Below are 25,629 nucleotides of genomic sequence, written 5' to 3' on the forward strand. Positions count from 1 at the left end.
CTCAAGGCAGGTTTGCAAAGGCAAAAATGAAACCTCCATCAAACCACAGCCGCAGGCGAGACGAGGGCTACCTCCAGTAGTGGGCAACCACCCATGAACCAAGAGATGACCAGAGGCGGCAGCAGTAGAGGACACCGGAGGAGAATGGACCCAACCTTATTATACCAGAGCACAAACACAACCCTTGCTCAAGCCTCGACCATCCCCAGGATGCTCAGCAAGTGCTGAGTAAATGTATGCCAGGGTCAACTGGGGGGGGGTCTCATGGGTGGCAGCAGCCACCCAGAACCCACTGGAATCACCCAGAAGCACCTTGTAGCCTACGAGACCAAGATGACACTGCTCCCCAGCCTGTGCTCCCACCCAGGGTCTGGTGCCACAAAGGTGACAATCGGACCCTGGGAATAAGGCCTATCTCAGAAGTGACCCAGAAATTACAGGCTACGCCTCACACTGGTGCAGGTCGCATTCATCACCCACACTGTGCCCCTGCTGTAGAACTGTATCACAGCATTGACATGGGGCAGAGCCAGTGACCTAAGCTCTTTTCCATCTCCCACCTCTCTGAGCTGGGAGCATGGAGATAGAAAAGCACATCCTGCTTGGAAAATCAGAAAATGGCATTTTCTTTCTTTGCCATGAGCTCCAAGGTTGGGGCTAACACATACCTTCCCACGCTGGGGCACCAACATGTATGCATCACTCAGAGGAGGCAATGGGTCCTCATCCTCCCAGTACAAAGGATGTCCAAGTTCACGCAATGGAAGATGCTTTGGTACAAGCAACACTGTTTGAGGATGATGACATAGAGCCAGACCCACAAATCCCAAGGCAAGACCACAGCCTGGGAGCCAAGCCTTCACAAGGTGACCACAGCAGGGCCGTTTTTCAGGTCCCTTTTCCGTGCCATAACAACGGATGGGTAGAAACCAGAGACACCAAGGCAGTCTCTCAAAAACCTTCTGACCTTAAAAATCCTTTTATCTACATAATAACAGGCTGCCACCCATGTGCGTCAAGGGCTGTCATCTCAGACCGTCAATACCCTCCACCTGCTTGCAAGCCATGCAAAAAGACAAGCTGGGATGAAACTACTCCAAAGACATTATCAATGCACCTCCCCAGCCCCACAACACTCCAAAAGGAGAGACTATTGGGCCTGCTCCATGGCACATTTGTACCGTCAGCACTGAGATGCTGAGGGACCCAAAAGCTTCTTCTGCCTCTGGTCTTCAGGCACATGAGGGCCAGTGGCCAGGGTAAAACGTGTCCCTCGGACTCCCCAAAAGGTGATGGGATCCACCAGTCCCCCTCAGCCACTCGCTGGTGAAGGCAGTCTGCTGCAGCCCTGATCCTGCCCTGCTCCCCAGGGCAAAGCCACCAATGGGCAGGAGCAAACCCGCTTCTCCTCCCCACTGGCCTAGGGCTAGGATTTCCCAGATGGTTCCTGCTGGAAGTGGTTCCTCCTCCAGCCACCCCTTTGCTCCAACACCTCTTCCCTCCTGCCCCTCCTACACCACTGCCCCCCTCCATCAAGTTACAGAAGGGTCTGGATCTGAAGGAACCTCCAAAGACCATCCAGTCCACCCCCGTGCCATGGCCAGTGACATCTTCCACTAGATCAGGTTGATCTGAGCCCCATCCAACCTGGCCTTGAACACTTCCAAGGATGAGACATCCACAGCTGCTCTGGGCAACCTATGCCAGTGTCTCGCCACCCTCACTGTACATTTTTTCCCTATGTCCCATCTAAGCCTGCCCTCTTTCAATTTAAAACCGTTGCCACTTGTCCTGCGACGACAGGCCCTGTAAAAAGTCTCTCCATCTCTCTTAGAAGCCCCTTTTAAGCATTGCCAGGCTGCACTAAGGTCTCCCCAAAGCCTTCTCCAGGCTGAACACCTCCAACTCCCCCAGCCTCTCTCCACGGCAGAGCTTTTCCAACCCCCAGGCCATTTCAATGTGCTCCCCGGCCCCCGCCACCCCGCTCTCACAGATCTGTATCTGTCCTGTGCTGGGGACCCCAGAGCTGGATGCAGCACTCTGGAGGGTTTCACCAGGGTAACATCTCCGCTCTCACCTTGCTGGCCACAATGCTGGTGATGCAGCCCAGGAGGCGCTTGGCTTTCTGGGCTGTGAGCGCACATTGCCAGCTCACGTCCCATCTGTCACCCACCAATATCCCCCAGTCCTTCTCCACAGGGCTGCTCCCAACCCACCCATCCCCGTGCTGTGCTGGGACTGGGGGTTGCCCCCACCCCAGTGCAGGACCTTGCACTCAGTATGCTTGAACCTCCCACCCTTCCTCCTGCCCCATCACCCACGTGGCAGAAAACAGCCACACACCAGCATCCCCATCCCTTCCCCAGCCACCGCAGCCTGTCCACATGTCCGCAGTTGGGTGGGGTGCCACCCTTTTCCCAGGATGGTGGTTCCCATCCTCTTCCCCAGTCTGGCTCAGTTTCAAGAGCCCCATTCACTGAGGGGACACACAGCGCCAGCCAAGACCCCCAACCTCCAGGCCCAGCCTCTTCACAGAGGGGCACTGGGGACCGCTGGAGGGCTCCCCCATGCAGGGGGCCCTGCAAGACCCCCCACGCTCCCAGGAGTCAAAGTCGAGTCAGGGGAAAAGGAGGGGGAAAGAAAAAAAAAAAACCCAACCAACCCTTTTGAGTGCAATATTTTAGTTGAGCAACAGAGCATGAGTAAAGGAGGGAGCTTTTCGTGGTCTGGTGAGTTTAAGCTATGAGCTGAAAGTTTAACTATTAATACACTTAATCAAGAGGTTGTTCCTACGGCCAGGGTTTGGGAAAACAAATGCACCGGCAGGGCAAGGAGGGGCAGGGGAGCAGCGGAACCCGCTCCCGCCACCCCGGGGAATGTCCCTGCTGGGGGGGTCAGAGGCGGACGGTCTGGGACCAGCCAGGGCCGGATCCAGCCTCAGCTGAGACCTAAACAGCCACAGCAGGACATGTCAGGGGATGCTAGCTCCAAGGGCCAAGCGCCCAGGATCTGGCCCTGCCCCTGGCCCCCCCAAACGGGAGATTTGGCAAGAGGGGACAATTTTGGGGAGAGAACACCACCCCCAAGTCCTGCACCATCCCCAAGGCCTGGGCAAGCAGCACCTGCACCACTGTCACCCGCCCATCCCCAGCCTGGAACCGCCCCAGTGACACCAGGGGATGCCGGTGGGCAAAGGACTCCTGGGGTGGTGGATCCTCAAAACACTGGCTGCCCTGTATGCCCACCGCATCTCACCCACCACCCACCTTTGCCGAGGAGGAGGAAGAGGGGCAGGCTGAATTTCGGGGCACAGCACCCAGAGCCCCTCTCCCCTGCCTACCCACTCAGCGCCAGGGGCAGGAGGTACAGCCAGGCTCCTGGCAGTGCAGCGCTGGCTGCCCGCATCTCTGCCACAAAATCCACGTCAAGGACAATTCGGCTGCCTCCTGCCTTCTTCCCACCAAGGCGGAGATGGGGGGCATGCACGGCACCCAGTACACACATACCACCCCCCAATCCCTGCCTGCACCCTCGAAGCCGGCAAACAGGCAAAACCCCCTCCCTGCCTGTGAGGCCACCAAATCCCAGGACAGCACTGGATGGCCGCAGCAGGGGGCCGGGACGAACTTCTGTGCGTCACCGGCGGGTCCTTTGTTACTTTGCTTTTGTTGTCACAGGCTGGCGCGTCCCAATCCCCATCGTCCCATCACCGTGTGTCGTGTGTCCCCACACACACACACAGCCCCAACGCCAGCTCCGAGGTCAGAGTGCGACATCTGCCAGCTCACCAGGCAGCATCATCGGGGCGACACCGGTACCAGCATCGCGGGTTTGCTGGGCCTTCAGTGGGCATCCGCTGGGAGCTGGAGCCACCACGCGTGGTGACACTTTTTGGGTTCGAGGCTCAGCCCACGTGACACCGCGACCAATTTGAATTAGACGTGGTGGCGAGAGCCACCGGCTGCGCCAGGGAGGCGAGCGCTGGCATCCCCGCTGGGCTCGGGTGCCGGGAACAGGCATGCTGCTAGAGAGGATGGTTCTGCAAAGCTTCTCCGGATAGAAATTTGAAGGAGAGGAGAGACGGATGGACGGACAGACGGACGGAGAAGGGTTTCCATGCCTACAAGTGCTCCCGCTGAGCGGTACCTCTGGGGGGTCACCCCACCTCGCCCCCCCTCACCTTCCCACCCGACCCCTCCTCACCTCAACCCCGCTGCCCTCCCGGGGAGGGGGATGCAACTGGCCCCCCGGGGAGCAGCGAGGGGCTGGGGAGCAGAGCGGGGGTCCGTCCCTCCGCAGCCCCAGGTGCGGCCCCGCCGCCGGGCGCGGGGGCCGGGGGGGGGGAGCGGACAAAGCGGCACAAAGGGGCTGCTGACACAGCAAGGGCCCGTTTCCAGAGAAACAAAACTTCCGCCGGCTCCGGCCCCACACCCCAGGTAGCCGGGCTTGTGCATCCCCCCCTTCCCCAAACCCTGCCTCAGCCCTCCCCGGCCCCGCAGCGCCCCAGCCCGCCCCCCCCCCCCCCCCCGGCCCCGGGGTCGCTCGCACCGAGCGGGCGGGCGGCGGGGGGTAAAGGTTGCCCGGCCGGGGTCAGGGGCGACGGCGCGCGCACACATGTGACCCGTTATCGCAGGATGTGTGCGCAGCTTTGTTTATGCGTGGGACGCGGAGCGGGGCGGGCGGCGGCGCTTCGCCCCCCCTCCATCCCCATCCCACCCCCCTCCTTCTCTCTCCGATCAATCATCCCGGCAAAGAATAAACCGACCCAAAGCAAACGCGGGCCCGCAAGAAGGACGTCGCCGGCTGTGGGATGCGGTGAAAAAAACCCATAAAATAGTGATAATAAAAATAAAATAAGAGGGGGGGGGGAACCACCAACACCACGGGGCCTGTGGGGCCGCGATTCGGTGGAGTTTGGTGCCATAATGCCAGGGCTCAGGCACAATCCACACAGACCACGACGGCTGGGGGGCCAGCAGCACCCACGCCGGGCGCGTCCAAGGGTTGTGACACGGTGGGCGCTGCGATCGGCCGCATCTCGGGGTGTCGGGGTGCGCTGGGTGCCCTCCCCGCCGGGCGCGGGGTGTGGGCATCCCATCTGACGGCAAAGCGGGGGAGGAAATTACTTGGGAAGGGAGGGGGTAATAATAAAGTTGGGTTAGTTGTTGCACATGGCTGGGCGATGGTGAGCGGCGCCGCTCCCACGGCCACCCCGCTGCCGGTCACCGGCGGGGGAGCCGAACTGCCGCCGAAGCCCGGCGCAGCCCCGGCAGAGGCGAGCAGCCCACGCGGGTGAACCCGAGCGCGGAGGGGCCGCGACAGGCGCTGGGTGGAGGCTCCCCCCCGCCGCCCCCCCTACGCGAGCTCCGCCGCGGGTGGCAGCGGCCGGCCGCGCGCGCTGCCCGCTGCCCGGGGCGCGCCGCCGCCCCCCGGCGCCGCGGCGCTGCCGGAGCGGCCGCCCCCGCCGGCCCCGGCCCTGCCGCCACCATTGTCACCGGGGAAACCACCCGGCGATGCCGCGGCGGCCCGGGGCGGCGGGGGGGGTTGTCGCCCCATCCCTGCCCCCCCCCCCTTCCCCCCTTCCTCACGCCGCGGCTCCCAGCGCATCCCCGCCGAGCTGCACGGTACCGGGGAAGAGGACGAGAGAAGTGGAGCGGGGGGGAGGTTCAGCTGCACCGAGAAAAACTTTGCTCGTTACCCCGCCGCCCCCCCGCGGGAAGCAGCGGGGCCGCCCGGGAGCCGCGCAGGCAGCACCGGCCGGGCCCCGGCGCGGGCAGGCGGCCAGCTCCGCGCCCCGCCGACGCCGCGGGCAGCCCGGTAACGGCGCCGGGCGGAGCGGGGCGAGCCGCAGGCGCCCCCCGCCAAACTTTTTCTTCTCCCCCCTCCCCTTCCTCCACCACCTCCCACACACACCCCCCACTCCAACTCCGCCGTCGCCCGCCGGACCGGCCCCGGGGGCCGGCACCTACCGGCGGTCCGGGAGCCGCCGCCGCTGCGGGCAGCGCTGCCGGGGGCTGCCCGGGGACCGGGGGGAGGGAAGGGGGGGGGGGGGGTCAGCACCTGCCCCGCGCCAGGAAAGGGGGGCCCGGCGAGAGGGGAGCCGAGGCGGGCACGGTGCCTCGCCACCGCCGCACACCCACCTCCACATCGCCGCTCGCTCTGGGAGTGCACAGCCCCCGAATCGCGCTGCACGGCGCTGCCGCCGCTGCCCGCGGCTGCCGGCAAAACCCGGACCGGACCGGACCGCCCCGCGCGCCCAGCCACGCCGCGCCGCGCGCGCCCCCCGCCGCCCCACGCGCGCGCCGCCCGCCGCACACCCCCGCGCCCCCCGGGCCCCGCCGCGCCGCGCGCACACACGGGTCCTGGGCGCCCCCACCCCGCTGCGCCCCCCGTGTCTTACCTGCTCCCCCCCGGGTGTCACCGCAGTGTTCCCCCCACCCCGTGTCCCAGCCACCCCCACGGGTGTCTCCACGCTGTGCCCCACCATGTGCCGTCCACTCCCACAGGTGCTCCCTGTGACCTTTCTACCCCACACAGCTGTCACCCTGCTGTGACCCCCGTGTCTTATCTGCCCCCCCCTACCAGGGTGTTCCTCCCACCCCGTGTTCCAGCCACACCCATGGGTGTCACCATGGTGTGCCCCTTGGTGTCCCACCTGCCCGCACAGGTGCCACCCCACTGTGTCCTCCCATGGGTCATCCATCCTCCACAGGTGTGGCTGTGGTGTGCCCCCCCTCCAGTCCTGGTCACCTCCACGAATGTCGTTGCAGTGTGCCCCCCTCCACCCCCACGAGTGTCACCCACCTGTGCACCCTGTGTCCCATCCCCCCCCCCCCCCCCCCCCGGATGCCATTGTGGTGTACCCATCGTGTCCCATCTGCCCCCACGGGTGTCAACCTACCGTGCCCCCCCAGTCTGCACCCATCCCTGATGAGTGTCACCCCAGCATCCTTCCCCATCCCTCCTGTGGGGTGTCACCCTGCCGTGCCTTCCCCAGACCCCCACCCCGCACCACCCTGAGGGGTGACATCCCCATGTGCATTCCCATGACCCCCTCATCCCACCCACCACGTGGCCTGTCCCCTGTCCAGCCCCATGGGTGTCACCCTGTGCCCCACCCTCAGTGTGTGCCAGGGGGTGTCACCCCAGGGTGCTCCTTCAGCCCCGTCCACCCCATGAAGCCTCACCTTGGTAGGTGGCCCCCATCCTTCCATGTCCCCCACCGTGGGGTGACCCCAGAGTGTTCCCCACCCCTCTGTCCCCTCTGTGAGGTGTCACCCCATGAGTACCCCATCCCTCTGTGTCTTTGGGGTGCCCATCCCTCTGTGTCTCCCCCATGGGTACCCCACCCCTCTGTCCCCTCTGTGGGGTGCTGCACCACATGTACCCCACCCCTCTGTGTGTCCCCGTGGGGTTCGGCTGGAAGAAAGGCACAGAAGTGAGGGTCACCACCGTGTGCCCAGGGTGCAGAGGGGGGAATCCCGGGGTGCGGAGCCCCCCCCATCCCACTGCCATGCCTGGGTTCGCAGGGAGCGTTGCACTGGTGCGGGAGTGTGTAACCCCAGCCGCGGAGCCCCTGAGCCCTGAGCCTGTCACCGGGAGGGACCTCGCCGGCCCCCAGGGCAGCGCGTGGGACCAATTCCCCCGGGATACAGAGCAAATAATCGATGGCAGCCAATAAGTCACCGGGAGGGAGGGGGCAAATCCCCACCGAGGTTTGGCCCCGTGGGGGGACACACTTGGCCCAGAAGTTTCCTGCTCAACTTTTTGGCAGATTTTTATGCTGCTAAGGGGGAGATTTTTTTCCCCCGTTGAAGGGTGGGCACTGAAAATTTGGAAGTTTAAAAAATTCATTAAATCCCCACTCCTCAGCCGAGAGCAGCTTTCCAGGGACAAACAGCCCAAAAAAAACCCCACCACCCCCAATTCCTGCAGCCTTTTCAGTTGCCAGCAAAATACCCAAAACCTCCCAAAAGCAGAAACCCTGACAAAAATGAAACTGGGTTTGTGTTGCCGTTGATTTTTTTTTTTTTTCACAGGAATGCGAAATCACTTCCCACCCTGCTCCCGCCTCAAAATGAAACAAAAAATCTGAGGGGCGGGGGGGGGCGAGCAGCATGGATGCGCCGTTTGTATTTGATCCATGTCTCGTTAATTATGCGCCTTTTGCATATTTAGCAACTGGGATTTTCAAACGCAGGCGCTGTGACAATGCTCTGGCTTCCCAAAACCCCCTCTCCCAGGTGGCAGTGAAGGAGGGGGCAGTGCCCTGTCCTCCTGGGCACCCCTTGTGCCTGGTCCCAGGCTGGCATCGCCGCCAACCCTGGCTTGCCACCCTCAACTCCTCTGCTTGCCCGCCCCGGCACGCTCCTCGCCTGCCTGCCTCCACTCTTCAGCCTCTGCCCCCCTAAAAAGGCAGCAGTGCAACAGCCTCGTGCCAGGCGTGTGGGATGCGGGTGGCACCAGTGACATGGGAAGAGGGACAGCATCCCACCAGTGCCACACCCCAGCTGCCACAGCCCTGCCACAGTGATGTCAGCAATTGGGCTCAGCATTCAACACCTTCTCGTCCGGGTGGGCTTCACCAAGGGCATTTCCTTTGCCCTGTTTTTGCTATTTTTAAGGACCTGACCCAACCCCCTGGTGCCACCAGGAGCTGCAGGGCTCTGATGTCCCCCTTGCAAAGGCTGGGCCCACAGCGGCTGCACCTGGAGTTTCCCACCCACCAAAGGTCCTCTACCACCTGCAGCTGGATTTTACTGCTCAGCATATTTGGAAAGCTCACATGAGAAAAAAAATCACCTTTATTGAGGGCTGCAGTAGTCTAAGAGAGGGAAAAATGAGTCACAGAGCCAAGTGGGCCCCAGCCCAGCACTCCCCAGAAACCTTCCAGGCTCCCCAGCATCTCCCTGTTGGTACCCACTGCCTGGCACTCAGCACTCCAGCCCTGATGGAAATGAGGTCCCCCAGTGTCCCCAGATTGGCTCATCCACATGGCATAAGGACATCCACCCAGGGATGCAGCCCACAAGCCTCCATCCTGCTACTGGACCTTTCTCCCGCTGTGTGCTGGGGGCCATGGGGGACAGGAGGATGGGAATGGCTGGCAAAGAAGACAGGGACGGAGGGGAGGAGGATGAGGGGAAGAAGGATGGAAGATGACAGCGACAGTGATGGAGAGGGAGAGGGCCAGGGATGGAGGATGATGGGAATGAGGGTGGAGGGCAAATGGGACAAGGATGGAGAGTGATGGGACGGGGGCAGAGGATGACGGGTTTGGGGATGAAAGTTCAGGGGGATGGCGATGGAGGGCAAGGAGGACAGGGATGACGGTCGAGGGGGACAAAGCTGGAGAGGGAAAGGGAGGGGGATAAGGATGACAGGGCTGGGGATGGAGTCCATAGGGCACAGGAGTGGGAGGCACATGGGACAGGGACAGATGGCAAGGGGACAGGGTGGAAAGCCTGCCTGCAAACAGCAGTGCTGCTTCCTGCCTCCGCCTGCCAGAACCAGTGCCAAAACCTCTCCTGCCACATTGGGACTGGGCTCCCATGGTGGGGTTCAGGACCCCTGCCTGGCTTCAGGGGAGGCACGGGGCTGGGAATAACTCGGAGGGGCACACTGGATGTTGAGGTGGTGCTGGGCAGCCTGACCCTGCAGCAGTGAGTGGGGGGTCACACAGATCCACACTGGGGTGGCAGTGGGGCACTATGGGATAGCAGCTGGAGGGCTGCCAAGGCTACATGAGCAGGAGACACATCCCAACAGCCTCAGGAGCATAAACATGCTCCAAAATACCCAAATCCAACCTGAAACCCCCACAGCCTGGCCGCTGCCATCCAAGTGGGTTACAGAGCTGGCACTTGCTTGTCACCTCCTCTGCACCGGGTGCAGGGCGGCTTCTGGCAGAGGGGACCCAAATCCAGCCAGATTCTGTGCCAGGAGCCCCAGGCCTTGGTGACATCCCTGGTTTTGGAGGGGGCTGGATGTCTTCAGCTGCCATGGTGGGGGCACCTGGTGGGACCCAGCACTGGGAAGCTGGACAAGCTCCTCCGGATGCTGTGCTGGGACAGCCCCTACCCAGCAAGCTGGTGTCAGGCTGGCACAAACCCCTTATATTTTTTAGAAATCAATTTGCTCTCCTTGGCCCTGATGGTGCCAGAAAGTGGAGCTGGAGCAGCCGGCATATTCTGGGTACCGACCCCCACATGCCCACCACGCCTGGGGTCAGAGTGACCCACCATTGTGCTGGGCTGGCTGCCTGGGGGCACAGGGCTCTGCCTGTGCCCAGCCAAGCATGGGGGACACCGAACCCCCTTGTCCCACGGCTGAGGGTCCATGGGAGCCCCCACCTTCCTGGCTGCAAAAGCCTTGAGTCCCAGAAAAAAGGGGTGCCCTGAGCAGCAAGCAGCACGTAGCCCTCCGCTGGCCCCAGCTGCCCGTTAATTGAGGCTCTGTCTGTGTTAATTTTTAACCCCAGCTGTCTCCCACATGGCGGGCACTGGCCGCAGCGGCTCATGCTGGCCTCACTTCCAGGGGACATGCTGCAGCCGCTCCGCTGCACAGGGACTGGCCATCCCTTCCTGGAAAGGGCTGGGGGGGGGGGGCATGAACCCCTGCTGCCCACGGGGTTGATGAATGGTTCATGTCCCTCATGGGAGCCCAGCCTGTGTCCCCAGGGGGGCTCAGGGAGGGGGACATGGGTGCCTTTGCAAATGGGGGGGGCTGCACTCCAGGCTGTCCCCCCGGCTCCTCTGCAAACGGCAGCAGCCGCTGTCCGGGAATGTCCTGGCAGGAGGGACCCGGGCCTCAAAGCAAACAGACGCTGCGCCGGCGGCTGGGAGAAGGGAGGAAGCCCGTTTCCCTCTGCCCTCTCCCACCCAGCCCGGGGAGCGAGGGGGGAGTGCGGCAGAGAGAGCTGCAGGGCCTGGTGAGCATCCCCCAGCCCTCAGCAAGGAGGCAAGGCAAGACCCCCACTCAAATCAGCCCTTTCCGGGGTCTGAGGAGCTGTTTATATGGTGCCAAGGGACACCACAGCCATCCGGGTGCCCCGGGCATGCAGCCCTTGCCAGGAGAAGGGCGAGCAGGCACAGTGGGTCCCTGTCACGAGCCGGGGGCTGGGTGGGCTGCCCAGCAAGCAGGCATAGCTGCAGGCACGCCTACGTGCCAGGCAGCAGGAGAGCCACGGGGACACTCAAGATGCAGCGTTTCCACCTCCGGGGACCCTGGCAGGCATTGGGGGGTTTTGTTGGGTTTTGTGTTCGGTTTTTTTGAGCCGGGGATTCGCCTGGAATTCAGACGCCCACGTGGTCCAAAATATCCTCGCTCCAACATCCGGAGCGCCCTGCAAAAGCCATCTGCCTGCGCAGGCAGGGCAGGCAGCCGCAGGGCTGGGGCACGCCGGCATGGCTCAGATTCCTTCCTGGTGGCTCCTGCTGCCTGCCTTTGCTGCTGGGGGCTGACAGGGTAGCCCTGCCAACAAGAGAGGGACAGGCAAGTGCTGTGATGCACGGCCAGGCAGGGGACACTGGTCCCAGGTCACATTAACATGGGAGCTTTCCCAACGCCTGCAGATTTTTTGGTTTGCCCCAAGCTGCTGCTCAGCAGCCAGGTCTGGAAAGACACTAGTGGCATGAAAATGCCCGTTCTCAGACCAGGGTGGTTGCTCTTCAGGTGGGAGCTGAAACGCAGAGCAAGCCAGACTCGGGGCAGGAATTATTCCTGCTCAGCTCATGTCCTCCCTTGTTTTGTCTCCTGGCCAGCCCTGTGTTACCATGTCAAATTCAGCATCAGTCTCATGGTAGGACAGGATCCTTCAGCCTCATCACACGGGATGAGACGACACCTTCCCAGAATGGTCCCTTCTTGCAAGCCCCCACGGCCGGGGCTGTGGGGCCAGACAGCACTTTCCAAACCGCTTCTGCCTGCTGCAGCCATCCACCCGAACAAGCAAACAGCGAAGGGTCAAGGCAACTGTGATCTTAGAAACAGACATGCAAGTTAAATGATTTTCCTGGGAAATATTGAAATTACTTATGGCAAGAGCTAATCTGGGCACCCTTAAGTCAGAAGCTATGGAGAAAGCACCATGAAAACTGTGCTGGCCTCCTCCTCACCCATATGGCAGCCAGGACATCACCTTCTGCCCAGCACGCTAACCTCCATGCTGACTGCATCCCAGGTCTTGCCCACACACCTTGCCAGCAGGCAGCCTCAGCAGGCAGCAGGAATCTGGGTTCCTGAGGATGATGGTTAGTCTCATCTGTGTTTTCCTGAAGACCACAGAGAAGCAATGGCCTGGAGCTTGTGGTGTAAGACCTGGTTCACGGCAGCATGTTGGTGTACATGAGCCAGCAGCCAGCAGTGTCCATGGGTGCAGGAAGAGATGATCCTTGGGCTATCTAAGCAGGGGACCAGCCCCATTTTACAGGGAACCCACTGCACCATGGCAGGGCCCAGTTTGGGTGAGCTGGCCCATGAGGAGCCATGGGAGCAGAGGCCCTTGCCAGCGAGGACACCAACCTGGGGGGACATTCTGAAGAAGTTAATCTCTCGGGAGCCCCAGAAGCAGAGTAACCTCCGAGCAGAGTTTAACCCTGTGGGTTCTGAGGCTCCCCATGAAAACCCCCACTGCCCGCCGCATCCCTGCGGAGGCAGGTCAGGTCACCCCACTGAGTGCCCAGGCTGCACCGTGTTCAGCAGCGAGAAAGCCTGAGTGAGGCTGAGACAGTCTGGCAGACAAAGGATGCTCTGTCACCTCCCACAGCCACAAGGCCTCTAAGAAAAGGCACGCAGTGGGTCCCTCCGCTGTGAGATCCTGCCTGGACACATTTCCCCCCCATTTCACAGCCCCTCTTCCCAGCAATGCCGCTGCAGCTGAGCCTTGACTGAGACCGTGTTGCCAGAGGGGCTGTGGCTGTAAGCCAAGCACACCCATCCTTGCAGAAAGGGCTCTCAAACCTTACCTTCTCTAGTCTCCTTTGCCCAGCTCCACAGTCTCAGACTTGAGGAGCAGTAACCCCCAAACTCCTACATGCTGGAGCAGTGCGCTGAAGCCACCCCACTCCTCTCTGCTCCCATTTACTGCCCGTAAAAGACGTCAGCAGCAACACGTGATCAATGTTATTGAAAGAAGCTGACAAATCTGACTCTATGGGTATAGGACGCTGTCCCCCTTGATCATCTAAACACTATCCATCATCCAGGCTGATGCCACCTCTGTGCTGATCTGCAGCCTGTAATGGATTGGAGGATGTCAAAAGGACCTGTTACATCCAGACAACTCTTCCTCCAGAAGGGAAGCTTAGACGCTGAGCAATAACTGCATGTCTCTCACATCACATACTTAACCACTTAAGAAACTCCAAGATACCTCTTCTCACTTCATTTTCAATGAGCCCTTCAACATCAGAGTTCAATTGCAAGGGCAGCACCAACTTCTTGGGCAAGCTAAGATGCACTAAGGTCCTGTCAAGGTCTTCTGGGAGACCCCTTGTGCAGCCACCTGAACAGCAGGAGCATTGGGGTGCACTCACACACTGCTCCTGCTGTTGGAGAAGCTGCCTCCTCACCAGGAAGTCCTATCTGACCTGGCTAGGAACATGGGTCAGCAGCTCCTCCCCACCACCCCATCCCACCTTGCTGTTCTCCTCTGCTGTCAGCTGCTCCCTGCACTGAGTGGGAGACCTCTACAGCTCCCAGGGTTGTCTCGTATCGAAAGCCCCAGTGACCAGAGAAGAGCTGGGCCTGAAGCTCTGACTTGTAGCTCCATTTCTTCCAGGGCAGACACAACCCAAGAAATCACGGCAAAGAGCCAGCCTAGAGTTGGATGGGAACAGACCATCATCTCCTTACCTAGGAAGACCAACTGGACTTGTCAAGAGGAAAGAAATTCATCTACATCTCACACATATGGTCTCATCCTAATGGATATGTATGAGCATAAGGGAAGAAGAATAACCTTCTGGTTAGGCTAAGGGCTTGGCAGTTGAGATTTCGCGATGCTATTCTCAGCGCTGTCCACACCTTGCTCCAAAGCCTTGGAAAACTCTTTATCCATCCTTAGGCCTCACATTCCCATCTGGAAATGTGGCCGATACCTATTTTGTGCTCACCACAAAAGAGAGAAAAGGGACATTTCAGATGTGTCTCCCTCCTCGGGCAACTCTTGTTGCGAGTTAACGAGAGTGGGCAGGAAAAATGGGAAGAATGAAGAGCCACAAGGCTCCATGGGGAAAGCTCCAGCGCTGCTTCAGGCTGCCTGGAAAACTCAAATCTTAGTGGGAAGAGGGAAAAATGTCCTTTCCCAGAAGTCTGGGGAAGCACAGCTCAGCGCCTCTGATAGTCCAGAGCCAGCTGGAGCTATCAGAGTGTGTTTTCATCCTTGTGACCCAGCCCCAGATGCTCCCTGGGCTTGGTGTCTTCCAGGAGGGATGCACAGACGTGCACTGGCCGAGCTGGGGAGAGCACTCGGGACCACCCTCCAGGCTGCCAGCCAGGGAGAAGGCAATGGACTGGTGATGGAAACCTGTCATTTGTCAGCAAATGTGCTCCTAGAAGAATGCTGTTGCCTGCTTAAGGGGGACAGTGCTCACCACTGGAACCAGCAGCAGCCAGTGGCCTTGGCTGAGGGGTTCCAGGGGGTGAGGTGTTCTGGGTGCCCTGAGATGCTCCGGAGACCTGTGGCACGTGGCCAGGCTGGAGCTGGGAGATGTCACTGGCTTGCTGGATCTGGACAAGGTACCTCCCCACCACCTCCCCATTGCTGGGAGACTTGGTGTCTAGCTGTGCCCCTGTTGGATTGCATCATCCACCCCCAGCCCGGCGTGGGGGTCCCATCCCTTCTCTGGTGCTCCCAGCCCCATGGTTGCTGCAGACCTGCAGGTAGACCAAGGATGTCCCTCCATCCTGTCCCCTCCAGGCCCATGTTCCCCTGATCTGGCAGGGACCCCATTCCCTGGATGGATGCCAGCACAGGCTCCCTCCTCCATCTCCTCCTCCTCCTCTTCCTCCTCCTTCTCCTCCCCCAGGGCATTTCTGCTGGAGCCCCAGCCCTGCAAGGAGAACACAGAGCAGCAGCCATAAATCCTTCCCTGCAGCCCAGGGCTCTGCCAAACTCTCCCTTCCACCCAAATTTATGGAAAAGCAGGTCCCTGCCAGCGAAGCACAGTACAATTGCGAGGTAGAACGGGCAGTGCTTGCTGGCTGCAGAAAGGGCTCCTGCAGCCTCCTCCACTGACAGCCCTTCTCTTCCTCAGGCTGTCACCCTCAGTGGCCTGAGGACAGACACATCCCTGCACAGACAAAACACTTGCAGCACAACTTGCCTCCCCCCATCCTGCTTCGTCAGGACCCCCAGCCCCCCAGGAGTGCCCCAAGACACAGGCAGGAGCCAGGGAGACCCTCCACAGACAGGCACAGATGAGCCCAAACATGACCTTGTGCCACAACCTTCCCCCTTGCGCCCCTCAGTGCTGCAGGGGGAGGGTGTTCCCAAATGTGGGTGGGGAAAGATGAAGGGTTTGGGGAGGGAGGTGAGAGCCAGAAGCTGAGCATCACCAGGGATTTCATCATAGTAGCAAAGGTCAACCACGTGCCAGCCCCTTCCTCCACTATCACAGCAGAAGTAGAGCTGACAGTAGACCCAAGTATTTGCATTTCCTGATGGCTGTGTGCTGAAATTTGCAGTCTTAATGGTGCATTAATGCTGGCTCCTGCATTTCATTACTTCTGAGAGTGAGAAAAGGCACAGAGCAAAAATTAAAATTCCTCTCAACTCGGCCAGCCTGGCCACTGAGTCCTTTCTCTGGCCGGCCAGCTACATACATGGTTGCAAGCCAGCCCCCAGCCATGAGCCACATGTCTGCAAAAATCCCATTAAAAGACATCATGTCTTTTCTTCATTTATCCTTAAGCCCAGGATGCGCCTTCCAAGTACAGCAGTGCCCGGAGCCTGCACTCCCCTATCCGGCCACCATCGCAGCTGGGCTGCCCCAGGTCCCCCCTGCAAAGACAGGGATGCTTTGGAGAGGCATCTCCTCAGCTGTCTTCCTGGTTCATGTCCCGTGCTGCACAAGTCAGGGAATTCAATATACTTTTTGCCCAAATCAAACTTGGCTGCTGCTTCTTTGCCGCAGCCTGGACATAAATTTCTGGGCCTGAGCTTAAGCGTAAAGCACTTGGAAACCTCTCTGGCCTGAAAGCCCAGGGAAGAGGGGCAGCCAAGGTTTGTGCAGGAGGGAGCAGGAGGGAGCAAGTGCAGCACAGGCACCAGTGCTGCAGGTGGCTGAAAGGAGGGATCAGGCAGGAGGGAACCTCCTAGGTGCTCAGCATGGGCCACAGCAAAGCTTGCCTGCTGGCCATGTTCTCTGCAACACACCTTTCGGGGTGAATTTTGGGGTGTCCAGCATGCCAATGGCCAGCACTCTCTGTGTCCCTCAGGGCTTTGCCTCCCACACTTGTCCAAGCCCGACCCAAGGGCACACCGAAGGAGTTAACAGCCCAGAGCACATGGAGGAGAGCACCCAGGTAGCATCACATCCTCTGTGGCCTTCAGATCTGCAAACTTCTGTGCCCCTACCCACTTCGACTTTGAGATCCACCATTAGCAGAATGCAGTACCTCTATACCTTCTGTTTGAGACTCACGAAGGTCTCTCAGCCATCAGCACTGGGCAAGGGTGGGAGAATTAGGCTGAATGTGACTCCACAATCCTTCAAAAACCAACCCCACCCACAGGCTCCCTGGACCCTCCATAACCCTTCTTGAAAGCGACTGGCCAGAGCTGACCCCAACACATCTGCCCCCCCAGCCCTGCACTGTCCCTCAAGCCAGGGAGGACCATCAGTCACCACCATTAGCCATCTGGGGTGCCTCAGTAGTGGGGGTCTCTTCCCGCATCCACCCCAGCCACTGGGTGACTTTCCCAATGCCCAGCCTGAAATTCTCATTTGCTCTCCTGAAGCTGGTTTCCATCTGCATGGCCAGCCGGCAGCACCCTCCTGCCCGGGCGGGCCTGCCCTGCCTTTCCTGGCTGAAAAAACAAGCCAGTGGTGGAAATACCTTTCGGAAACACCTTTTACAGTTCTCTAGACAGGGCTGCAGTTAACCCCTAAAGGCGCTGGCTGCCATCAGGAAAAACAATTTAATTCCAGCCAAATTATTTCACAGGAAAAGGCTGATTTTGGAGCCGTTTGTAATGCAGATGACTTCAGCATTGCTCCCTTGGACTCTGCCATCTTTTCCTGTTCTCATTGTGCAACGATCCAGTGCTCTAGCATTACCTGGATCAAATGTTTACCCTTGCTCCGCATTCAGCAATTTCAGTTCCTCAGGGTTTCCCCATTGAATTTCCCTGTTTTGCTGGACTGTGGTGCTGTGCCATGGCAGCTCAGGTTCAGGAGTGCTGCTGAAACCCAGCCCCTGCGACCGTCCTCCAGCTATTTTCAAAGGCACCTACGGAGCATTAGGTCACAGCAACGAAAATAGAAGATTCTGGTCCAAATCAGGGTGATGAGCACATTTTGTCCAGCCCTTGCCCTGGTCCCCAAGCATCCGAGCTCCTTGCAGCCAGGAGCACTGTCATGGCTCGGGGCAGGGACACCGGCCACACCATGGGTGCCCATGCCACCTGACCATGGGGTAGCTTGTGAAACCTCTTGCTTTCAAGAGCACTTCTCCCCACCTCAGACCCACTTGAAAAGTCCAGCACCTGGTCAGGATGAGACCCTCCACAGCTAGCTGGGGACCCCCACTAGGGTCCAGGCACAGCAGGACAGGAGGGACACAACCTTCCACAGCCAGGCAGTTGAGAGGGTCTGGGGCTTCAACACCCCTGGGGAGGTCCTGAGCTGCTTTTGCTCTGCATGAACCACGCAGATGATGTCTGAGAGGGGTGAAGCCAGTGAGCTTGGCCCATTGCAGCTCCTCATGCTTCTTGGGTACCAGTGGCACTGACCTCCACCAGTGTGTCCCACCCCCCTTGGCCACTCCTGGAGACGCAGCACCAGGACGTGACATTCCCTTTGTTTTATCTTCACACATGGGCAGTTCTCAACAAGTGCTTCGCTCTGCCTGCAGCAAAGGCCAAACTTCCACAACCTGGCACGTAAGCTGGGATGAGGGCAAAGCCAGGCTGAATGCACACGTGTTCCACAATCAGCCGGGAAAAGGGACACCCGGTGCCCAGCACTTGGCTCGAGCCCACCAGCAAGGTCCCCAGGAAGGGACGAACACTGCCTGGAGCTGGAAAACAGGTTCCTTCAAGCAATGCTGCGGCTATGAGGTCAGATTTATGAGTCCCATAGCAGCTGAGTCCTCATCCCAGGAGTGGTGCTTTGGTGCTGCTTTGGCCACTGCACACTCCTGGGCCAGTCTAGGGGTGGGCACAGAGACTGTCACAACAAGGACCCTATCTATACATGGCACTCGCAAGTTGTACAAGCTGCCCCGAGCTCTCCAGGCATGAATGACCTCCTGTAAGGGGACTGCCGTGTGCCCTAGCAGATGTTCCGTAGAGATCTGGCTGCTGACACTCGCTCCAGTTCACAGATGATCCCAAATACTTCTCTCCAAAATGATCCTGAGGAGGACACCATCTCTGTCCCCTGCTCCCCCCTGGCTGGAACATCCATCTCCTTGTGTTTGGGTTGGTGCTGCCCTGAGAGACTTTCCACTAACTGCTCCCTCCTTCCTGAGGGCTCAGCATCCTCAATGGGTGCTTCAGAAGCAATCAAAAATTGCTATTTTTTGCCTCTGGAAAAATTCAGCAGCGATTCAGAAAAGAGCCTGGGATCCAGGCCATCTGCATTTGACATCAGTTACCACCCATGTCATACATGGCTTGTCTGAGTCCCTAAATCTTCCTCAGTCTCCCACCTTTATAAAACAGAGAGGCCATTTCATTAGCTGTCCCACTCTTTAGCATCCCCTTGCAAACCCTCTGGGGCAGAGGCTGCCTCTTGTTGTGGGGACTGGCAACATCCTGGCTGCAGGAATGGAGCCTTCGGGCATCCCATTGTAGTGTGGCAATCTGTCTGCACTTGAGAAATGGTCCTACTCTCATCCAGAGTGGGGGCTGGGCTTCCCCCATGCGATTGCTTGGCACTGCATGGACTGTGGGTTTCCAACAGCTGAGGGATTGCCTAAATGTCCTGATTTGGGAAAGGGGCTCAGCAAGGAGGCAAAGGATGGAGGCTGTTGCAGGAAGGAGGGGAAAACGCACTGCCAGCCAGGCTAGGGCTGCAGGGGTGGCAGGTGCCCAGAGGGACTGGTGGCCTTTGGAGAAGTGGGGTTACCCTGCAGCATCCCAGTTGCTCCTGGAACCAGGAGAGCATTTTTAAGGCACTGAGTCACTCCAGCCCTTCAAAAAAAAAACCCCCAAAAACAACCAGCATTTCCCTCGGTACATCTGTACCTTTATAAATGGCAGGGCCAGATGATGCAAGGACAGTACTAATAGCCTCACAAACGCTGCTTCAGTTTCATTTCCTTCCCTTTCCTCTCCAGTCTTGGCAGAAAACCATCTCCTCTCGCATCCTCCATGGCCCTTTCCAGTGCCCACAGCTCATGGAGCCCAGACCCATGGTCCTTTGGAGAGCCCCTGCAGCAAAGGCAGAGCAAGATGATGGGTGCTCAGGGTTCATGGGAGCTGGCTGAGGGTACTCACACTGCTCATCTTCCCAAGGGACACCAGACATGCAGAGACCTACATGCCCAAGAGAGCATCTCCCATCTCTTCCCCTGCACCTGTACAAGGCCAGGGGGAGATGCTGGGGCTCCACATGACAGTCAGCAACATCCATCAGGAGTCCCAGGGAAGGGTGCCCAGATGAGCAGTGTGGACTTTGCACCCTGTAGCCAGGCTACAGGGGCTCAGGAGCCCGGGCCTCATTACACTTCATGTCGTCTTCCCAAAATTCCACCCCCACCCCCTGCTTTGGAAAGGACAAAGGTCTCAACTCCAGCTGAGGCACAGGGAGGTTCAGTGTGTCCTGATGGGATGTGTCAGGGAAGATGGGAAACCCATCTGCCCTCCCTGAAACTGGAAACAAAGTGGGGAACCGCCCGCTAAATTTGGAGCCATCACAGGGAGGGATCAGCAGGCTTCGATGGCAAGGGACTGCCCTGTGGCAAAGCCTTCCTTTCCCAGAAGCTGATCTCCCAGGGCACCAGGGGCCCGTCCCCACCATGGGGACATCCCAGCTGCGTGGGGTGGGGGGTGGGGGGGTGGGGGGTGGGGGCAGAGGCAGAGCCCCCTGTCCCCCGTGGAACAGGGATGGAGGAACCGGCAGAGTTGCCATGGAGATTTTCTCCCTAGCAGATGCTCTGGGCAGGTGCAAGAAGAGGCTCTGCCCCCCTCGCTGTGCGGCACAATGCCAGCCGGATCCTGCAGAAACAGGAAGCCTCTGCAACCGCCCGCCTGCCAGCCCAACGGCCACCATCGCTGCCACCACTGCCACCAGCCTCCCAGAGAGTAGGCAGGGGCAGCCAGCCCCCCTGCCAGCATCAGTGCAGGGGAAACTGAGTCACCTCCCCAAGCTACTCCAAGGTCCTGGCTTCACCTCCACTGGCACCAGCCACATGTGACAATGGCACATGTGGGGTGCTTCGACCCACCCTTGGGACCTGGCAGCCCCCATCACTGCCTGCTTTGCCTGTCATCCATTGCTTTCTTGCTGAGAAGACTGGTTGCACGCAGCACTTACCCAACAGACTATATGATCTACAGGACCTCCCCACGCTGCCAGGGTGCTGGCATGATCCCGCATGGGAAATCAACCTAAGCCAGCCTGTTCAACCTGCTGAGGACTGGAGGGGCACAGGGCATCCCAGCAGGAGATGGGTGTTGCCAACCCAGGGTCAAGGTCTGTCAGTGGGGACAGGTGCTCCATGGCTCTGAACCTACCCTGGGAGCCTCCAGCTTTGTGCCACCTTTCCTGCCACTCTCAACCCTTGTCCCTCTCCTTGTCCCTCCAGCTACTCACTGCTTCTTAAAACCGTCTTTTGAAGTTCTTAGTGCCGCTGCATTAGATACCTAAAAATCCCCTTTCCCCAGCTTTTTCACAAAGGATGCCTGAAAAAACACCTTGCCAGTGCTTTCATCTTAAGGTATGGTTTGAAGCGCAGCTCCTCTGGTGGGACCTTTATTAGGCACTTATTCCAAATCAGGCTCTGGCCAGCCTTGTTTTTCAACTGTTTGCATTGCCAGTTGTAAAGCGGTTGAGGCGAGCAGCGGGAGGGTTTCGAAAGCATTACCCACACAATCAAAAGCTGCTCTATTAAGTAGGTGGTGAGCGTTTCCGTGGTAAGCAAAAGTCGCCGGTTTGTGTACCTAGCGCAAAGGCTGCGTTTCAAAACATGCTCGGGTTGCTCTCCCGCTTGTGCCGAGAACCGAGAAGGAGATAATGGAGGCAGTGTTTGGACATATTTTGGCGCTATCACGGAAACAATGCAAGCCGGCAATCCTCCTGCAGCTGCACGATGGCCGTGGCACCCTCCCAGTGCTGCAGGCTCTTGGGGGGACCACAGGCCTGGTCGTGTTGTGGGGGCTGTTGGGGTAAAAGCTGGGCAAAGCCCCCAGCTCTGCGGGTCAATCTCCTCCCTGAAATCCAAAAGGCATTAAGGGCAGCGGGGTACTGCTTCGCCCACTCTGGTAGCCCAGGAGCAGCAGACCTGTTGCAGCAGCACCCAGTTAACTGTGGGTGGTCAGTGTCACTTGCACCCTTGGGACAGGCTCTCAGGGCAGCAGTGCTGGGCGGGTGCAGGTGCAGTCCCTCACAGGTGCTAAGAGGACAGAGCTGTGGTGTCAGTGTCCAGGGGTCATACATGCACCTTCCCCGGGGTCTGCTGGCAGAGGGAGCAAGTATGACAGGAAGCAGCGTGCAGGGTGGGGACCTGGCACAGTGTCACACTAGGCGGCAGGGTGGGGTGCTGGGGTGGGACTGGAGGAGGGGTGCAGTGTCAAGTAGGGGTGTAGAGTGTTGGTGTAGGGTGATGCTGCAGGACAGTGGTGTAGTGTAGGGCAGCAGTGTAGTACCTGCTGCAGCAATGCCCACTATGGTGCCCTCTGCAGCACAGCACCCAGTAACCAATGTGGTGGATACATGCCTGGTGCAGCACAGTGGCCACAGTGATGCCCAGTTTGGTCCCCAGTTCAGTACCCGGTGCTGCAGCACGTGGTTTGATACCTGGTTCAGTGCTGACTGCAGTGGTACCTGGCACAGTGCTGGGTTCTGTGCAATGCCTGGCCTGTTGCCTGATTCCATGCCCGGTTCTGTGCCTGCTCCAGTGCCCAGTTGTTTGCTCAGTCCGGTGCCCAGTTGAGCGCCTAGCTCAGTGCCTTGGCCAGTACCTGGCACAGTGCCTGGGCTGATGCCCAGTTCTGTGCTTGCTCTGGTGCCCAGCTGTTTGCCCAGACTGGTCCCCAGTTCCGTGCATAGTTTGGTGCCTGGTTCTCTGCCTGATTCCATGCCTGGTTCTCTGCCTGCTCCAGCGCCCAATTGTTTGCCCGGTCCGGTCCTCAGTTCAGTGCCTAGCTCGGTGCCCGGCCCTCTGCCCGGTCCAGTACCCGGCGCGGCGCCCGGCCCGGCTGCGTGCCCGCCCGGTGCGCGGTGTGCGGGGCGCGTCCCGCCGCTGCCGGTGCGGCTCCGCGGCGTAGTCCAGGCCGGCTCTTCGGGGCAGCGCGGCGCGGGCGGCGCGCCAGGCGGGGTGTGCGGTGCCACCGGCGGGGCTCCCCGGGCCGTCGCCGCCGCCGCCTGACATTGGCTGGAAAGTGGAGCAGCGCGGCGGGGACGGTCGATGCGGATCGATCGCGGCGCGGGCGGCACCGCGGCACGTCACGGCACAGCTTGGCACGGCTCGGCACGGCACGGCTCGGCTCGGCACGGCCCCCGGCTCCCCGGGACCCCCCGCTCCGCGTCGCCCCGCAGCCCGCGGGGGCTCCTCCGAGCCCGCCCGCGTCCTCCCCCGGCGCCCCGCGGGAGGGGCCGCGCTAAGGGCGCGGGGGGGGCAGCGGGGGATGCGCGGCCCCCGGGACCGGGCAGGGAGCTTAACGCCGATAGCTCAGCTCCGGGAGTGTCCTGCCAGGCCCGGGAGGACCCCCTGGGGGGCTGGGAGTTGTGGGGGCACACGGGCCCCCGGGGTTGCGGGAGCCGGCAGCGAGTTTTGCCGCGGTGATGCTGCCCTGTCACCCGTGTCCTTGTGACCCGGTGGGACGCCGGACAGGTGGGCTCAGCCCTGCCCCCCCCACGCAGCTCGGGCCGTCCCCTTGCCCGCCCGGGTCCTTCCTACCGCGGAAGGCATCAGCCGGGACGTTTTGCTCCAGTTTTGCTCCCATTTGCCCTTCCCCAGTTCGCGGAGCCGTTTCAGACACGGCGGCTGGACCCGGCCCTCCCGCCGGTCTCGGTCTGTGACCCTGGGCCTCGCAGCTCCTTGCAGGTGTCTCCACCACGGGCTACAAAGAGCTCCACGACCGGCCACCGGCGCGGGGACCAGACCCAGAAGGGCTGCGCCCCCGCAGACCCCCACGCTCGGCCCGTCCCTGCCAGCTCCGAGCATCTGCCGTCCCCGGAGCTGGCGGGGGCTCAGCTCCGGCTGCTGCTTCCAGGCTGCTGCTTCCAGGCTGCTGCGCAGGGGATGTTGCCCAAAGTTTCCTGCCTGGCGGCAGGGAAACCCTTCCTCGCACAGGGAAGCGGGGCGGCTGCGGGCAGCGCACATGCGCCGCAGCCAGCGCAGCCCGCAGGGATGGCTGTGTCCCTGCACTTTGCCTTTGCCAGCCAGCGCCGGGTGTTCGGGGCCAGGGACACGCAGCAGGGCGGAACGGCGGCACCGGGCACGGCAGCAGCATCACCCTGGCTGCCTCGGGGCGGGGGGATGAGCCCACATCGCGCGGTGCGCGGTGACGGCTGTCCCCGAGCGCTGGAGCAGGGAGAGCTACTTTTTCCAAGAGTGCCTGTAATTAATGGCAGAAGGAGCCGACGGGGCGGCTGGGCAGCACTCAGGGAGGGTGTCAGCCTGGGAGCAGGCAGCCCCGCCGGCACCCCCTGCCCTGGGCAGGCAGCCCCTCGCTGGGTGACGACGGGACCAAAGTTTCACCGGCTCTGGTTCTTGTCTGACAGTGATTTTAATAATAATGCCGCGGGATCCCCTTGCAGCAGGCACACCGGGAGAGGCTGATTTTCCGCTGGTGGGGTGGGGACATTTAAAGCTAGGGGACTGAAAAGACTTGGTAAGAAAGAAGAAAACCTGCTGAATAAAATGATGAATCGTGCTCCTGGGTTTGGTCTCCTCTGCTTTTTGCCCCTGCGGCACTAGCAGGCTGGCTGGGGAGGAGGTCACACCGTATCTACGGCGCTTTGCATCAGGGGAGGCACAGGCCCATCTTTGCCTAATTTTTTTTTTTTTTAAAGGAAAAGAAAAATCCCTTTATTTGGCAACTCCTGCATGAATCAAGTTAGAATTTCACAGCTATTTAACACCTGGTTACAGCTTTTGCAGCAGAACCGATGATACTCCACTCTCTGCACCTGCTTTGCATCGTGGGCTCTCACCCCTTCCTGCAGGTGGGGATGAGACTTATTTATTTCTCCTTTACCAGGCAGGGATTTAGGCAGGAGGGGCTTTGCATGACTTCGGCAGGGGGGTTCCCTTGGCCCTGCCCAGTGGGGTGAAGCCCCAGCTCTCCCCCCAGCTCGCAGCCATCGCCACCCCTAACCCTGTCCAGCTGCCAGTATGGTCAGGTGGGAATTGACTCAAGTCCTTAAACCCCAAGAGTTAATCAAAGTGCTTTGAATATGTAAATGCTGAGTATTGTTTATCATTGCCTAGAGCTGATACAGCAGTTTTCCTGCTCAAAGCCCTGTTCAGATGGTAGCTCATGAAAATTCACAACAGCCTCGCAAATAGGTGATGGGTATTATTACCCCCGTCTTCCAAATGAGCAGAGCAAACGGAGGAAGAGCCATCAAATGACGTTCCTGGTGGCAGCAGGAATCAGCGATGAAGGCTGGTACAGTGCTCGGGAGGAGGTGGTGGTCTGCCCCACTGGGTGTAAATCGGTGCTCTCCCCTCCACTGCTTGCCTCATTTCCTCCGGCCAAACGTTTGTCCCTCGCTGCCCAGCCTCCAGACGGCGTTTGGTAATGCAGCCAGCAATGGCTGGGTGTGATGCTCGCTTAAATATACACACTGCAGGCTCTGGGCAGATAAATCTACGCAGGCAAAATGCAATTTTCCATGAGGCTCTTCTGCAAGGTCTCCAATAACAAGCACTCCATCAATTAATAAAACAACATGGTTCACCAGGAATGCACAGGGTATGCAGGGGTCTGGAGGAACAAGCAAGCGGGGAGCCTGACGCCTGTGGAGGTGGATCACCAAGTTGGGCTTGGCAGGGCTCCCCGGACACCTGCACCCTTGGCAGGCAGGGCAGGGGCAGGTGGCCCCAGGGCTGGCTTTCTGCCCTGGCCCTGGCAGTGCCCTGGCTGGGGAAGGCATGGGTTCCCTCATCACTCAGCTCCTCCCTGTAAGGGCACTGAATAGGAAACTGTGGGGCTAGAGACCTCAACTTGCTTCAAACGCATCCATACCACGGGGATTCATCCCATGGTGCTTCCCACCAGGTTCCTGCAGG

At 60.0% G+C, this 25,629-nt stretch overlaps 1 protein-coding gene and 1 long non-coding RNA gene across 5 annotated transcripts in view; one reads left to right on the forward strand and one right to left on the reverse strand.

The window, feature by feature from the left end:
* Nucleotides 1-6,248, reverse strand: part of CXXC5 (CXXC finger protein 5) — a 38,205-nt gene extending 31,957 nt beyond the window's left edge. The window contains exon 1 of one of the 4 annotated variants that reach the window (XR_013929830.1): nucleotides 6,141-6,248. The gene's annotated coding sequence lies outside the window, so the exon portion shown is untranslated. The other 3 variants (XM_080397971.1, XM_080397972.1, XM_080397973.1) reach the window with 3 other exon arrangements.
* Nucleotides 6,249-6,797: 549 nt separating this feature from the next.
* LOC308068065 lies at nucleotides 6,798-24,400 on the forward strand. The gene is made up of 2 exons (XR_013929831.1): nucleotides 6,798-23,223; nucleotides 23,350-24,400. It is a non-coding gene; the product is annotated as an uncharacterized lncRNA (long non-coding RNA).
* Nucleotides 24,401-25,629: the final 1,229 nt, after the last annotated feature.

Source organism: Falco punctatus, assembly GCF_963210335.1.
Source record: "Falco punctatus genome assembly, chromosome: 8".
NCBI lineage: Eukaryota > Metazoa > Chordata > Aves > Falconiformes > Falconidae > Falco > Falco punctatus.